Genomic DNA, 17,790 nt, shown 5'->3' with positions numbered 1-17,790 from the left:
CCAAAGAAATAAATGAAGGGAATATTCTATTTCTTGGGCCCTGTTTGAGAACACTTTTAATAAGTATTTCTTTTAAGACATAGGACCACACATTAAGTGGTTTTTAAGTACTTATAGGTGTTTGGTAAAAAAGTGTGGAAAAAGTAATTCTTTGAAAAAGTGACTTCAAGTTGGCTTTTTTTTTAAGTACTTCTCCAAAATCTTAGGACGAACCAGTCCCTGACAAATTTGTATAATGACTAAATACCCCCATGAGGTTATACCTCCCCCTTCTCCACTCATTCGATCCTCAAACTCTATCAACAGGCGCACTAGTTGCAGGTCCACTGGCGACGATCAACGGTGAGGAACTGTGGCCGGTGGACCTGCCGTTTGGTCTCTTTCCTCGATGCTTTGAAGTTAGATATCTGAAACAGAACTCATAGCTCAATCTCAGATCTCTGAAACAGAGCTCGATCTAGTCGTTGCTGCCGTTCAATTGTCGAAGAACCGAAAGAGAGACATTCAGTCGCCGCTGGTTCTCTTTTGGAGAGGAAGATGAACAGTGTCTTGTTCGTGGTTCCAGTGGTTATAGAAGAACAAAAACAAAGGAGAAGAAGAAGAAAAGGAGAGAGAGAGAAAGACTAAGGAGAGGTTGTCGACGCTCTCTGTCGCTCGAAGGGAGAATAGGGGAGTTGTAGCGACGACAACCTTCCCCCTGTTCATCGTCTTATTATTATTATTGTTGTTGTTGTTAATTTTAGTTATTATTATTATTATTGTTGTTGTTGTTAATATTAGTTATAATTATTATTTATATTATTATTATTATTATTATTATTATTATTATTGAAAAGTATTGTATATATGTATGAGAGAAGTGATGGCTAAAATTGTTATTTGAATAAATATAAACACTTATGGGGAAAGTAGCTTACTAAACATTCCCACCCCAATAAATACTTAAAAACATAATAAGTGATTTGAAAAAGTGGATCACCAAACACCCTAAAGGGTTGTTGAAACAAGTAACAAGTACTTAATCATCAAACAGGGCCTTGATCACAAAGGGAGCATGTTACATTGTTAAGGAGACATCTATTTAAAGAATCTGACTTATAGAGAACAAAATCTCTAATGAGTCTTCATAGGAACAACTTAATTTTTGGGGGTTTAAGTTTCCAGGAGAACTTTATCCATTTAATGCAATCACCTAAGAGACTGAAGTTTAAATTGTCCCAGAACGAGTTGTCAAGTTGCTTTGTTGAAAATTCTTCACTTTTTGACCCAGTCCAAAGAAATTTATCAGAATGACCATTTGAGATAGATGTGTTCTTTTTATTCAAGAATGATGGGTTGGATCATATTTTGGTTTCATATTGGAAGTTCTTGATGGATTAAGTCACTAATGCCCATTGTGTTGTCTTTTTTCTTTGGGGGGGGGGGTTGTTTGAGGCAAATTTTCAATGCTCATGCAGTAAATAGGGATGACTACATGAGTGTTTGTTTACTAGCATATGAAAGGCTGCTTTCCTTCCACTTGCTAAGACGATATTTGAATTTTTCAAGCAGAAAGCAATAGGATTGGCTTCTTTGTCTTTTCCAGGATAGAGGGATTCCTAGGTACTTGCTCTCGGGATTCAGGGAGCGTAGACCTGGAAATTGGGTTGGGCGGGTTGGGTTTGGGTTGGGTCAAGGCACTTCAGGTTGATTTTGGGTCGGGCTGGGTTGCCAAATGTTAGATCCTAACCCTAAATGTTCGGGTTAGGGTTGACCCATGGGTCAATTCGGATCATCTCAAAAAATAATTAAAATTTAAAAAATAAATACAAAAAAATGCCAAAATTAAAAGAAATAACCTTAAAATTTCAAATATAAAATAAAAAACTTGAACATTTAACAATTCAAAGAGTAAACAATAAAGAATAAAGACTAAATAGTAAAAATTAAGGGTGGAAACTTCTAACAATGCATAAATAGTCCCAATCAGACCTAACAATCAGGTCAACGGGTTGACCCATGACCCAACCTGATGAATCGATTTTTATTGATGTATCGATTTTTTGGCTAAGTACCTCGTCATTTCGTTTGCTTCCAAGTGGCTAATGACTCAGGCAAAAGTGGAGAACTTTGGCTGGATGAGCTGGGCAGGCTAGGTGGCGAGCGGACTATAGTGCCGAGCTGCCTGTGAGGTGCCGGGCTGACCAGGTGGCGAGCTGCCTGTGAGGTGCCGAGCTTTTTGTGAGGCGCCGAGCTGCCTAGGTGCCGAGTTGCCTGTGAGGCACCTGGCTGACCAGGTGTAGGGCAGCCTGTGAGATGCCGAGCTGGATTGATCTGCTTTGTTGCTCTTTAGGGACCTGCAAGGAACCAGATGTCAGAGGACCCGGGGTGGCTAATCCGACGAGGTCACTCCGATGCTTAAGTCAGTACTCTCATAGTAGACTACGAGCTAAAAATCACAAAGTTTGAGAGCTAGAACTTGCTTATTTGATTGCCCCCCTCTGTCATTGGGGTTGGTGCCTTTATATAGGCCTTGCTCATGTACCACCCCCAAGATCTCCAGGAGGTCGTGTCTAACTAGTTCGATATCCTCGGAGGTAACTGCCATGCACGTTGACCATCTTCCGGAACGAGGGCCAACCTCCAAGGATCGTGGAGTATGCATGCCGAATTTGTCGATGAGCACGTCTCGCAAGTTGCCAAGTCGGCGCATGTGCTAGATCGGCGCCTGGGCCAGGCCGCCAGGTTGGACACCATCAACTTGGCAAGTTGTTGCCTGAGTGGATCCGGGTGTCACCTAGTTGTTCTGAGGTACCACGTGTCACAACGTCATTGGAGGGCCAAATGCACCCTCATCATTTGCCCCCCACTCCCGAGCTGAAAGTAACTCGGCGAAGGGAGTAGATTTCTCCTTTTGGTCCGGAATGGATAATTCAATGAGCTCGTAAGCGTCATTTCAATTCCTTAGGCTCTGGGAGCGACTCGCAGTCCGCTCCTTGATTTTGCCCATGTCGAAGATGCGACTAGGTCTTATATGGCGAGAAGGTCTTCGCTAGTTCGGTATCTTGGCCCTTAGGCGTTGGGAGCGACTCATAGTCTACTCCTTGATTTTGCCCATGCCGAAGAGGCGACTAGGTCTTATATGGCGAGGAGGTCTTCGCTAGTTCGGTGTCTTGGCCCTTAGGCTCTGGGAGCGACTCGTAGTCCACTCCTACAAGAAGCTACTAGGAGCTCGAAGAGGCAGCACTATTGACTTTAGATCGCCAGCTCGCACGGGAGCCTTGGAAGGCTCGACCAGCAAGGGCGTCCATGTACTGTTGGCCGCTAACTCCCGCGGAAGCCACAAAGAGCTCATCTCTATAGAGGGGACATCGTGAAGAGGACTGATGAGGCTTTATTCGAGTTGAAATAAAGTTGGTAGAGCTGCTTAGTCTGTTAGTTATCAACCTTCTGCATAGTCTTTGAGTTCATAAAAAATGGAAACTATAAAGCAAGAGCTTTAGTTTTTAAAAAGTGAGGATTTAGCTTTCTGGAAGAAGATGACTTAACCTTTTAGAGGATGAGAAAGCTTTTTGTAGCGTTTCCCACAGACGACGCCAATTGATGAATCGATTTTTATTGATGTATCAATTTTTTGGCTAAGTACCTTGTCATTTCGTCTGCTTCCAAGTGGCCGATGACTCAGACAGAAGTGGAGAACTTTGGCTGGATGAGTTGGGCAGGCTAGGTGGCGAGCGAACTATAGTGCCGAGCTGCTTGTGAGGTGCCGGGCTGACCAGGTGGCGAGCTGCTTGTGAGGTGCTAGGCTGACCAGGTGGCAAGCCGCCTGTGAGGCACCGGGCTGACCAGGTGCAGGGCAGCCTGTGAGATGCCGAGCTGGATTGATGAGCTACGTTGCTCTTTAGGGACCTGCAAGGAACTAGATGTCAGAGGACCTGGGGTGGCTAATCCAGCGAGGTCGCTCCGATGCTTAAGTCAGTACTCTCATAGTAGACTGCGAGCTAAAAATCACAAAGTCTGAGAGCTAGAACTTGCTTATTTGCTTGCCCCCCCTCTGTCATTGGGGTTGGTGCCTTTGTATAGGCCTTGCTCACATACCACCCCCGAGATCTCCGGGAGGTCGTGTCTAACTGGTCTGAGATCCTCGAAGGTAACTGCCATGCACGTTGACCATCTTTCGAAACGAGGGCTAACCTCCAAGGATTGTGGAGTATGCATGCCGAATTTGTTTGCGAGCACATCTCGTAGGTCGCCAAGTCGGCGCATGTGCCAAATCAGCGCCTAGGCTAGGCCACCAGGTTGGACACCATCAACTTGGCAAGTTGTTGCCTAAGTGGATCCGGGTGTCACCTAATTGTTCTGAGGCACCATGTGTCACAACGTCATTGGAGGGCCAAATCCACCCTCATCACAACCCAACCCTGTTTTTTCTGGGTTGGGTCGGGTTAGGTCAATCTCAAATTCAGGTAGTTGAATATGAAATCCTAACCCTATTTTTTCGGATTGAGTTGAATCGGGTTCGTAGGTTGGGTCAACTTTTTGCCAAGTTTAAGGGAGGGGATTTCCAGTTGTCTTCGAATCATCCAAGCTCCTTTATTTGGAGTTTTCTTGCTATAAAAAATACAGATTTTTGGAGATTGACACCGAGACATGATAAATTTTGGAAATTTTTTAGGAGGTCCCTTAAAGTCAGCAACCTCTTCTTTATTAACTTTCCCTAAGAGAAGGACATCATTTGCAAACATCATATGTAAGATTGGGGGAGTGTCCCTTCATACCTTAATTCCCAAGAGTTTTCCTTCGTTATTTGCCTTTAGAATGAGTCTTGATAGGCCTTCAATTGCAATAACAAATAAATAAGGAGATAAAGTATCTCCTTGTCTTATTCCTCTAAAGGGAGTGATATTGCCTTCTGACACGCTATTAATGAGAATAGAAAATTGGATAGTTGAGATGCAAGCTTTTATCATTGAACACCAGTCCTTAGAAAATCCAAGGGCAGAAAGGGACCCAATTATGTAATCCCATTCAGGGAGTCAAAAGCTTTAGAGATATCCAATCCTAAACCCATGAATCCTGATTTGGCTTTCCTAGTCTTGAGAAAATCTCCTAAGCTAAGACTAGGTTGTCTTGAATCATTATACCTTTAACAAAAGCCACCTGGCGAGAGGATATGCATTTTTTGTGATTGACTTTAGTTGGGTTTTTGGACTTGGAAATGAGAGTAATGAAGGCATGGTTGAATATACCCACAAATTTTTATTTCTGAAGAATTCATCAACAAGGTCAAATATATCATCTTCTAGGGTAGACCAAAATTTTGGAAGAAAATAGGGGGAAATCCATGCAGGCTTGGGCTTCAAGTCCTCCCATTGACATTAATATTTCTTGGACTTCCTCCTTTGATGGTGGGACCAATAGGGCTGAGTTGTCTTCCTCTGTGATTATCTTCTCAAAAAGATTTTCAACTCCCACAAATTCAGCTAACCTCTGTGATTGGTATTATTCTTCAAAATGGTCCACAATGATTTTTGCTATACCTCCATGGTTTGAAACCCAATCTCCTTAGTTGCTTTGTGAAAGTAGTTTGTATTTTGATCACCCTTCTTGAGTCACATTTGTCTTGACTTTTGTCTCTGGAATCTTTCTTGTTGGGCTAATAATTTTTCCTTTGAACTACTAAGTTTTTGAGATCATGTTCCTTTATTTCATCTAAATTGGTGTATTGCCCTGATGCCTAGTTAGCACCAAATAAACTTGGAGTTACATTACCGAATTTCAAGATGTGACGATTGTTTGAAAAAACAATAACGGTGCAATACATCCCCTAATTAAAGTCATAATGCCATTTGCCTTGGATATATACCAAACTTCACAACTTGTTTCTCTAGCATGTATTTTTGATAATCCCTTACCCATAGCCCCCAACCTTAGCGATGATGGGATTTGATCTTGTCTCCACTACAACAAGTCGGAGAACCTATCAATTGGTTAGGCATAAAGTTACATGGGATATTGAGAATAGTATATAAATGTACAATAATGTCTAACATCCTATCCTTTTCCTTTTTATTTCATAAATTATATAACCTCAAAGGAAGGAACCTTGATGCAATGGAAGATGCAATTCACCATATGTACTAATTTTGCACATGTCCATCCTTTTGGATTGGCTCCCCGCAAAGCTCACTCCACATGTGCCCCACAACACATTTTTGGATTGGGAACATCTCCCGTAACTTGTCATGGGGAGATGTTCTCTAGATGGGATGTGTTGTAGGGCGAGCTCTATTGGGAGACAATGGGATCACCTAAACAAAGTAATATGGGGAATGATGTATGATAGAGAAACCATTAATAATACATGATATAAATTGTAAAAATGAATGAGCAAATGAAAGAATAAAAAAAGCATGCAATGAATACTGAACTAAAGGGTCCGTTTGGTTAAATCCCCTAGAATCAAAATTGGAATTAGCCAACATATGTTTGGTGCAAATAAGAATTAGAGTTGGATTACGATCTCGATCATTGATGCTTGGTTCATTTGGAGTTGGATTTGGGTTGAACTAAGTTTTTTAGTTTTTTATTAATTTATTAATATATTATTGTTATTGTTATTGTTGTTGTTACTACCACTACTATTGTTATTTTTTTTATTATTTTACTAATATTTTATCAATATTAGGGTTTGGGGTTTTTTGTTAGGAGTTCTTTACCTTTTTGAGAAAGTCTAGAATGGGAGTCCAATTCCCAAGGGGAAGGCCTAGAATGGCCATTCCACCATATGTGGGAATCCCATTCCACAAAGAGTGGGAATTAGAATCCCATTCTGACCAAACAAGTGGTTGGAATTGAAGTGGCCCTTTCTGATTCCAATTCCAAGCATCCATTCCAGGAAATAGAATGGACCCAAGCCTTTTTTTATTGGATTCATAAGCATAGGATTGGGAATGAATTTATTCGAGAGAATCCTAAGGCCATGTTTGGTTCAATTCCCATTCTTTCTCATTCTTACCCAAGATGAAATTCTAAGACGGAAAGGAATGAGTAAAAATGAGAAGAATGAGAAAATATTGCTACGAACCAAATGCTTTTTCCTAAAAAATGATTTTTTTTTTGCAGCAAGAATGAGTAAAAATTTTAACCTATTTGGTTAAAAATTTCATTCTCATTCATTTTTTCATTAATCGAAATAATAACATATATAGGTAAAGGTAATACTTTTCCTATTACCCTTTTTGCCCTGCTCTACAATTCAACAAGTATCTTCTCCTCTTTTCTTGACCATTTGGCATTATCTTTTGTATCATTAGATGTATTATGTGGCATATGAAGCAAAAATAACAATGAGCATAGCCTTATTGAATTAAGATGCATTGGATAATAATATATGCCATTAAAAAGAAACAATTTTAGATAGAAAATGGAATCAAGCACCAATTTCAAAATCAAGACAAAGTGCACCTAGGCAATGCATAAATTCTATAATAGAGTATAATTAGCAAATTTTTGGGTTTCTAATAAACAAGTTAAATAACATTTTAAAATCAAGATACAATTAGCATCAAGTTAATCTTGAAGGCAAACAAGATGGTGCCTTGGGCATGGTGTCACCGGTATCATGATGCCAAGGCTTTGGTTTCATCTCATGTGGATCTCTTTTTCTTTTGTCAGTATGAAGTTTGAATGTTTCATTCCATAATTTAGCAGCTTGGTGTTTTAGTCAAAATGTTTATGGGACTAGTGTAGGGACCCTCCTTGTATTTCTTCTTTGTTAATTAATTCTGTTTCGTAACAGGAAAAAAAACTTATACACAAACCCTATCTCTAGAATAAATATTGGTCCCATCATGGACTGGGTCAACCTAAATATTTAATAAATTAAAAGTTTGAATTTAGTATTTTGGATTCTAGGCACATTAGACTTGTTATGTGAAATTTCTTATATTGTAGTCATGTGAAAAATGAGCTAAGGGCCAATAACTATGGTGGATATGGCACTAAACAGTGTGGAATGACAGAATAAGGATTTATGTAGCTGACTCCATATGGTTGGGACAAGGTTGAGTTAAGTTATTGTAATTATAAACTAAAGAGTTCATTTTATTCAAAGTCCACCATCCTAGGTTAGTTTAGTTTTTGTATTAATAAATTACAAAAGTTTTTGACAAGCTCCATTACTTTTTTATTAATCAGTCTTTTTTTTTTCTTTTCATTAGATACTTGATTTTCCTTCTTGTTGACTTATCTGGTCTTTATTGTATAAACACTAATCAAGACTTCAAGTTTGCTAAAAGCCTAAAATTATGTTTACTATCCAATTTATTTGATTAGATAATTAGATTCACAATTAATAAATAAACTCAACATTTGTGTTTCTCTCTTCCTCTCCCGAAACATCTAAGGAGTGACTCTTTGTTTTTATGATGGAAAACAATGAAAACTCATAGAATATTAGAGGATTTTGGGTAATTTAGAGGTAATTTTATTGTGATATCAACACCACATAAGAGCAATTTGGTAGAGAAGCAAACCTCATAATGGACATAAGTTAATTTGCAAGTTATGCTAATTAGACATAGATACATGTTTTTTCATCAGATGTAGATGGAAGCGATTTTAGGGGGCTTGGCTATGTAGGAGTAATTTTCCAAGTCTTTGTGATATTAACACCACATGAAGAATTTGGAAGAAGGCCTAGGGCGGTTAAGGAGACTTCAGTGGGAAATGTCAGATCAAAAAACAACAAGGCCTAGGGTGGTTAAGGGAAAATCAGAGATAGGAGCTCAATGAAATTATTAAGCTGGAATGTCAGAGGGTTGGGAGGCCTGAGAAGAGAAAAACCATATATTGTCATCCTTCAAGAAACAAAAAAAGAAGAAGTGGATAGGAAGCTTCTGAGAGCAATTTGGGGAATCCGTGGCAAGAAATGGGTCTTTCTTCCAGCTTTAGGTGCCTCAGGGGGAATCATCCTAGCATGGAATGAAGAGGAGGTTTTCAGTATTGAAATAGACAGAGGAAAGTACTCAATCTTTGTCCTTTTCACCAATAAGTCTGATGGATTCAGTTGGATTCTGATAGGAGTTTACGGGCCTAATGCACCTTCAGACAGACAAAGATTTTGGGAGGAATTGGCTGCTCTCCATGAGTTTGACGGAATCCCTTGGGTTCTAGGAGGTGATTTCAACGTAACAAGGTTCCCTCAAGAAAACTTCAACAGAAGAACTACAACTAGAAGCATGAGAGGATTCTCCAGTTTTATTTCGAGGAACAACCTCTGTGACCTTCCTCTCCACAACAGACAAATCACTTGGTCAAACCTTCAAGAGAATCCAATAAGTTGCAGACTAGATAGGTTTCTGGTTTCCTCGGACTGGGCAGAGAATTTTCCAAATCTCCTCCAAGAAATCAGACCTCGTTGTACTTCAGACCACTGGCCTCTAGTCTTGAGAACAGATCTGGCTTTAAAAGGAAAACTCCCATTTAGATTGGAAGAGATGTGGACTCATCACAAAGATTTCCTGAAAAAATGTAGCTTTATTGTGGAAGGAATGTAAAGCCGAAGGCTGGGCAGGGTACAGATTGCTGCAAAAGCTGAAATTCTTGAAAAGAAAACTGAAGTACTGGGTGAGAGAAGAGTTCAAATCATTCATAGAAGAAAAAAAATGCCACCCTCATGGAGCTGGAAGAGTTAGACAAAAAAGATCAATCAGGAGACTTGGATGGAGAAGGAAGAAGCAGGAGAGATGCTCTAAGGAGTTCGTGGGAAAAGGTAATCCGAAAAGAATTTGGAGGCAAAGGTCAAGGGTCAGATGGTTAAAGGAAGGAGACAACAACACAAAATTCTTCCACAGCTATGCATTGGGTAAGCATAGAAAGAATCTCATCTCAAAAATTAAGGTGGACCAGAGGGAAGTGGAAGATGTAGAGGAGATCACTGAGACTTTTCTAAACCACTTCAAATCTCTTTACTCCAAGGAAAGGGCTAGGTGCTTTAACTTAAGAAACTGGGAAGGGCCGACTCTAGCAGAAGACAAGAGAACTTGGCTTGAAAGGGAATTTGAAGAGCAAGAAATTAGAGAAGCAGTCTTTGATATGGATGGAGATAGAGCACCTGGGCTTGATGGGTTCCCGATCTTCTTCCAGATCTGTTGGGAAGTAGTAAAAGAGGACCTTTTGGAGGTCTTTAAAGAATTCCACTCAACGGGGGTGGTTAATAAAGGAATTAACTCCACTTTCATATGCCTCATTCCAAAGAAAAAAGGCATCTTGGAAGTAAAAGACTACAGGCCAATAAGTCTAGTAGGGAGTGTGTACAAAATAATGGCAAAGGTGTTGGCAAAACGACTCAGAGAAGTCCTAAAAGAGTTGGTTTCTCAAACCCAGTTTGCTTTTGTGAAAGGAAGACAGATAGTAGACAGCATCCTAATTGCAAATGAAGTCGTAGAAGAGAGAAGGAAGAGTGGAAGGAAGGGCCTTCTAGTGAAACTAGACCTTGAAAAAGCTTATGATAAGGTTGATTGGGATTGCCTGCTCCAGATTCTAAACTTGAAGGGTTTTACTTCAAAATGGCTGCAGTGGATGAAAGGTTATATTAGTTCTACATGGTTCTCGATCATGATCAATGGAGAGCCTAAAGGCTATTTTAAGGCCAGCAGGGGTCTACGGCAGGGATGTCCCCTCTCCCCGCTCCTCTTTACAATGGTAATGGATGTTTTCAGCCAACTTATGGAGAAAGCTAAAAACCTTAATTTGATCAAAGGTTTTGAGGTCAGAAGAGATGCCATAAATGTTTCCCACCTCCTCTTTGCTGATGATGTCATCTTATTCCTAGAAGCCAATTTGGAGAACATTTCAAATGTGAAAAGAGTGCTCCAGTGTTTTGAACTAGTATCAAGGTTGAAGGTAAATTACTCTAAGAGCATCCTAGCAGCAATAAACCAAATTGAAGGGTCCCTGATGGAAAGTTTCAAGGAAACTCTGAATTGTCGAGTGGAAATTCTCCCCTTTCTTATTTGGGCATGCCACTAGTAGGTAACCCAAAAAATTCAAGCTTTTGGGAACCTGTGGTGGAAAAGTGTGAAAAGAAGTTAGCTACTTGGAAAAGCTGCTACCTATCAAAAGGGGGTAGAATCACTCTTATTAAGGCCTCCCTTGCGAACACGCCTGTCTATTTCCTATCAGTTTTTCAGATCCCTGCAAGAATTAGATCACAGATGAGAAAATCCAAAGAGATTTCCTTTGGGAAGGTGGAGGTGTCAAGAAAGGGCATATAGTTAATTGGAATCAGGTCTGTAAACCAAAAGAGGCTGGAGGATTAGGAATCGGGCATTTAAAAGAGAAAAACAATGCCCTTCTTGGAAAATGACTGTGGAAATTCCCTACGGAATCAAATTCTCTCTGGACAACTATCATCACCAGCAAGTATGGGTTAAATGCAAATGGTTGGGACTGCAATCTCCGATCAAGCCAATCAGCTCTCTCTAATCCCTGGAAAGGTATTTCTGCTATTCATAACCTCTTTTTTTTTTCTTTCATTAGATACAAGGTAGGTAACGGTAATAGAATAAAATTCAGGACGGATTTGTGGTGGAGCAACTCAACATTAGCAGATCTGTATCCCAGGCTCTACAACCTTACTATAAATAAGGGTGCAACCATCTCTGAGTGCCTTCCCATATCCAGCAATGAAAGAAACCTAAACCTGAACTTCAGAAGACCCTTAAGGGACCCAGAGATCAGTGAGCTAACTGAACTCCTTCTTTCTCTTAGTGAAGCCTACATCTCCCCAAATTCCCAAGATTCTCGAGTCTGGAAACCCCACCCTGGAGGTGAGTTCTCGTCCAAGTCTTTCTTCAAAGCTCTTGTTGCAGATACTTGAGACAGTGATTTCCCTCACAAGATTTGGTGCAAGGTTATACCCTCAAGAGTGAGTTTCTTTGTTTGGGAGGCTTGTCTGCAGCGAGTGAACACTTGTGAGTTACAGCAGAAGAAAAATCTTGGAAGACTTTATATCTCCCCTCACACCTGTACACTATGCTTATGTGAAGAAGAGACAACAAACCATCTCTTCATACACTGCTAGGTAGCTAGCAGCATCTGGAACTTCTTTCTTCAGTTAGTCGGCTTCAGTTGGGTGGCTCCTAAGCATCTGCAGGATCTGATTTCTCAGTGGCAAGGAATAGGTCTGAGCAAGAGAGGGAAGACCTATTGGTTGATAATACTGCACGCTGTTCTTTGGGGAATTTGGGAGGAAAGAAACAATCGGCTGTTTGAAAATAGGTCCAAAACTAAAGGTGAACTGATCAGCCACATCAACCACTACTGCAACTTGTGGGCCTCTAGTTCAGAGTTTACAGGAGTTAGTCTCAATGATCTTAGCAGAAACACATATAACTTCCTGGTTTCTTCCCCTCCTACCCCACTCTCTACCAGAGCTCAGGGAAGGAATCTTGACTCTCAGTTTTGATGGAAGTGCTTATGGTAACCCCGGAGCTGCCGACATTGGAGGAATTCTAAGAGATGAGAATGGCCACACATGCTGGGTTTATAGTGGCCCGATTGGGATAGCTGACTCAACAAAGGCAGAAGTGTTAGTAGCTCTAACAGGGATTCACCTAGTCAGCAAACTGGGTATCCAAAGCTTCTCAATTGAAGGTTACTCAACCAATACATACTATAAGATGGTTGGAACAACAGGAAACTGGACCTTGGAGACTTAGTCACTTCCTATCAGGGGCAAGGGACCTCCTGGCTCCTTTGAATGTTTCTCTAACCTGGATCCCAAGGGAACTAAATGTAATGGCAGATGGTCTAGCAAAATTAGGAGTTATTCTAGAGTCTCTGTACTGTGATTCCTGCTCTCCTGTGTAATTCTCAGGGGTCTTGCCCCTCGTTTGTATTTGTACACACTCTTGTGTACCTCTCCTTTCTTCAATAAAATTGTTAACTTTTCTAAAAAAAAAAAGTAACCACCTACTGGCTATAGGTTAATTTGCAAATTGCAAATTATGCTAGCTGGAAACAGATACATGTGTACATAAGATGTAGATGTGGAATGATTTTAAAGGGCTTGGGTCATGTAGAGGTAATTTTCCACATCTTTATGATATCAACACCACATGGGGAATTAGGCAGAGAAGCAACCTCCTACTGATTGCAGGTTAATTTGCAAACTAAGCCAGCTAGAAACAGATGCATGTGTTTGCATTAGATGTAGATATGGAGTGTCACACACTCTGTCCCTAGTAAATCTGAGATACATGTGTTTGCAAACTAAGCCAACTAGTAACTCTTATTACGTTTTGGATAAGCCCCATTAAGTTCATTATATATGAGAATTAGGTTTAGTAGAACTTACTAGTTGTATGCAATATTAAACAGTGTGTGCTTCAATAAACCACCTGAAGAGATCTTCTCTATCAAACCTGAAAATGTATATAATGGCCAATGCAACTAATTAGTACACCCATTCTTTTATAACCTACAAATGGATAACAAAAGTCCAGTGCAAGTGTATTCCAAATTGTACTTGAATAGATCCTATCCAACACACGTGGAACAGTGCAAAAAGTAGTTGGTCTTAGCTCCCTAATGTCCTCTACCAAAAGTTTGACATCCTGATCATGAATATGCAATCAAGAAGCCAGTTGATTTATATTTAGACTCTTAATCAAGCTCTCAATATTAAAAGGGTATGCAGTGAATTAACTAATTACCCCACACCAAAATCCTATTGAGGCACCATGAGAAATAAACAACTCCTCCATCACACGATCAAAGATATGAGCCAGAGGTAGATAACACAGATAAACATCCTTAGATTGCAACTGTAAAATTTATCCCATCAATAAGAGTGTATTAGAAATAGAGTTGGAAAACTGAAATGAGTATATATATACGAATTCACACCTCTTCCTTGGTGAGTTCTAGCTACAAATTCACACCATCTATAAGAGTAATAATGCTTTCATTGGAAATCATAACTCTCTTGGGGTATTGTTATAGGATCCTCTCCTTCACTCGGTCCTTTCTCATGGCATTTGAATTCAAGTAGCCGTTAGAGGTGGAAAAGGACAAACGTACCACTGTTCCCTGCAAGGTTGGTTTGACATACAGGGGTCATCATTGAGAATTGAGAGCTTTTAATAAGCCGGAGATCAAGCATCATTGGATATAATTTCTAGTCAGATTTTACTGCAGTTGCTTAGAGTTACAACCAATACAACTGAACCACTATTCTCAGTTTCTTTTCCTTTCATTGAGATTTCTGTTTCAGTTTGTGTTCTGATCACATTTTATGATCTATTGGCAAATCTAATGCTTGGCTCATCACATATTATGATCAGTAACTCTGTTCTAAAACCAAATTTCAATAGATGTCAAGAGATCCCAATATGGTTCTGGATTTGTGCAACCCTATATACAACAAAAAAGGATTTGTGCAACTCTGTTTTCAAGACTGACTGTTACTATTACTGGCTTGCATCTTCCAGTTCTCAATGATATCCCACCACTCCCAATCAATCTGAACATCTTATTGCATCTTCTAGTTCCAGAACATTGATGAGACCCAGTTGCATTTTAAATCCACTTATTTAGTAGAAGGCTAGAAGCAATCTTAAGATGATGAGGTAAGGCCTTGAACAACAACATGATTTGCAGCTTTAAAACTCCACAGAAGTTTCAAAGAGTTCTTATGTGATCAAAATACAAACACAGCCTTTGAGATTGAAATAGATGTGATTATTACAGTCTCAAACAATGAAATAGAACCCATATTAGAGACTATTATACCTCCTTAGGCATTGTCAACTTTCAACTCAACCACAGGGGCTTCTGTGTTTTTGCCAAATCCTAACAGCCACAGGGATGGACTGAATTGGTGAGAAAGCTCCCTGCATATGAACCAAAAGTGTGTAAAATATGACATCATTAGTCGTACAAGACTACAGAGACTCTTTAGGTTTTGAACAGAAAATAAAAGAGAAGGAGAAAAGGAGAAGAGAAGAAGAGAGATAGAGAAGAAGCACTCATGGGAGAAGCTTTGAAAGAAGAGAATGGTTGGAGTGCTTAAAACAGCCGCCCCACTCTTTAATTTATATATATGGTTTCCTAATTGTAAAAGAACTTTAATGCTTACATGGCAATAATAAGATTAAAATAAAACTAATCCTATATAAGATAGAATAACTAATCCTAGATAAGATAGAATAAAACTTATCCTTATCCTAATAGGAAAGCTGATCCTAATCAATTAAATCTAAGTACATCTCAGGGTGTCACACGAATACTCTCAATGTGGGGTCCATAGTTTCCTACACTCCCCCTCAAGTTGGGTAGTAGATATTTGTCATTCCCAACTTGCATAGATCTTTTTCTAACTTCTTTCTTGAAACAGCCTTGGTGAGAAGGTTTGCAAGCTGCATGTCAGAGGTGATGTAGGGAAGGCATACTTCTTGAGATGTAACCCTTTCTCCGATAAAATGCCGGTCCACTTTGATATGCTTAGTTATGTCGTGCTGTACTGGATTATGGGCTATATTGATGGCAGCCTAATTATCACAGTACAACATTAGGGGTTTCTCATAAGCAATACCCAATTCCTCTAGCAATGACCTCAACCATAGAATCTCAGCCACACCATTTGCCATGGACCTATATTTAGCTTCAACACTTGAACGAGAAACAACACTTTGTTTCTTACTCTTCCAAGAGACCAGATTACCTCCAACAAAGGCACAATATCCAGAGGTAGATCTTCGGTCATCAACACACCCAGCCCAATTAGCATCTGTGTAGACTTCTATCTTCATGTGATAATTTTTCTTGAACAAAATGCCTCTGCCTGGGGACCTCTTCAAATATGTTAATATCCTTTCAACTGCAAAGAGGTGAGTAGTTCTAGGAGAGTGCATATACTGACTAACTACACTGACTGCATAATTGATGTCAGGTCTTGTGAGGCAAAGATAGAGAAGCTTTCCAACTAACCGTTGAAACCTAGCTTTATCTTCAATAGGCTCTCCACCTTCTGTACTAATCCTGTGGTTCTGTTCAATAGGTGTGTCCGCAGGCTTAACTCCTAACTTTCTTGTTTCTTCTAGCAGATCAAGAACATACTTTCGTTGAGAAACAAAAATCCCATGCTTGGATCTAGCTACCTCAATGCCCAAGAAGTATCGTAGTTCCCCCAGATCTTTTACCTTAAACTCTTAATGAAGGAGTTGCTTAAGAGATTCAATTTCACTAGTATCACTCCCAATTACTACAATATCGTCCACATACACGGTAAGCAAGGTTACGGAGGAACCCACTCTCTTAATAAACAAGGTGTGGTCTGACTGAGCCTGCACATATCCGAACCTATCAAGGGCTCATCTGAATCTGTCAAACCATGCTCTAGGGGACTGTTTTAGTCCATATAGAGCTTCGTTCAACTAACAAACCTTTCCTGTCTCTGTACCATAAAATCCTGGAGGCAACTGCATGTAAACTTCTTTCTGTAAGTCTACATTGAAAAAGACATTTTTAACATCCATTTGATACAACGACCAAGAATAACTAGCTGCAAGAGATAATAGTACTCTAATAGTGGTCATCTTTTCTACTGGTGTAAAAGTTTCTAAGCAGTCAATACCATATGTCTGAGTAAATCCTTTTGCAACTAATCGGGCCTTATACCTTTCAATAGAGCCAGCAACATTATGTTTCACAGTGAATACCCATTTACATCCAACCGGTTTCTTTTTTTTAGGTTGATCAACTATCTCCCAAGTATTGTTTCTGATGAGGGAATCCATTTCTACTTTTATTGCATCTTTCCATTCTAGTACTTCCAATGTTTCTTGTATTGTTCTGGGAATGGGAATATTAGCAATGGATGCGAGAAAAGACTTGTAGGAGGGAGACAAATGATCATAGGATAGGAACTGAGAAATGCAGTGAGCAGTGGTGCAACGACGTTTGCCTTTACAGACTGCTATGGGGAGATCAAGGTCACCGAATGAAGGTGAAGGCTCTATGGTTGAATGTCTCCCATCGGTAGTATCTGTGGTACCTGGATCTGGATTTGCAGAAGGAACTGGTGCTACTGTGGTACCGGGATCTAGATCTGTAGTGGGGACTGGGACTGACCTGCATTGCTGATGTCCAAAATCGACCTGTCTCCATTGTCTGTGATAGACTCTCACATCCTTGCACCTTTGACATCCTTCCCCATTACATCATTCTTCACTTAATGGGATTGGCAAAGGAACTTCTGATGAGCTACTCCCGACTTCACTATTCTCCCCTGAGGAGAAACCCTTGGATAATAGGGTTTATTCTCAAAGAAGGTGACATCCATTGAGACAAATATTTTTCCAGAAGTCAGTTCATAACAATAATATCCCTTTTGAGTTTAGGCATAACCAAGGAAAATACATTTGGAGGCCTTGGGATCAAATTTTGAACGATGAGGGCCTAGGATTTGAACGAAACAAGTGCACCCAAAGGTTTTGAGGGGAATGGTAAATAATTCTTTATCAGGGTATAAAAGGGTAAATAGAATTTTCTTGTTAAGAACCCGTGAGAGAATTCGATTGATGAGATAAACAGCTGTAAGAACAACATCCCCCCAGAAACATATAGGCACATTTGAGGTAAAGTAAGCAGGTACTCTGATGGATAATCCCATGATCAAGCATGTAGGAGGCTAATGGGTTTGCAAAATATTCTTTTGCACTATCTGATCTAAAAATTTTAATTTTGACCCCAAATTGGGTTAAAATCATTTGATGAAAGATCCGGGTTAATGTTGGAACCTCA

At 39.9% G+C, this 17,790-nt stretch overlaps 1 protein-coding gene across 2 annotated transcripts in view; it reads right to left on the bottom strand.

The window, feature by feature from the left end:
• LOC104602332 (small ribosomal subunit protein eS7) overlaps positions 1 to 17,790 on the bottom strand; it is a 38,761-nt gene that overhangs the window by 16,286 nt on the left and 4,685 nt on the right. The window contains exons 3-4 of one of the 2 annotated variants that reach the window (XM_088900886.1): positions 14,779 to 14,879; positions 13,343 to 13,409 (exon numbers count right to left, since the gene is read on the bottom strand). The gene's annotated coding sequence lies outside the window, so the exon portion shown is untranslated. The remainder of the gene's footprint in view (positions 1 to 13,342; positions 13,410 to 14,778; positions 14,880 to 17,790) is intronic. The other variant, XM_088900887.1, reaches the window with a different exon arrangement.

Source organism: Nelumbo nucifera, chromosome 3, assembly GCF_055504915.1.
Source record: "Nelumbo nucifera cultivar China Antique chromosome 3, China Antique-T2T, whole genome shotgun sequence".
In the NCBI taxonomy this organism is placed as follows: Eukaryota; Viridiplantae; Streptophyta; class Magnoliopsida; order Proteales; family Nelumbonaceae; genus Nelumbo; species Nelumbo nucifera.
The sequence above is the reverse complement of the archived record's forward strand: the minus strand, read 5'-3'. Positions and strand labels throughout refer to the sequence as shown.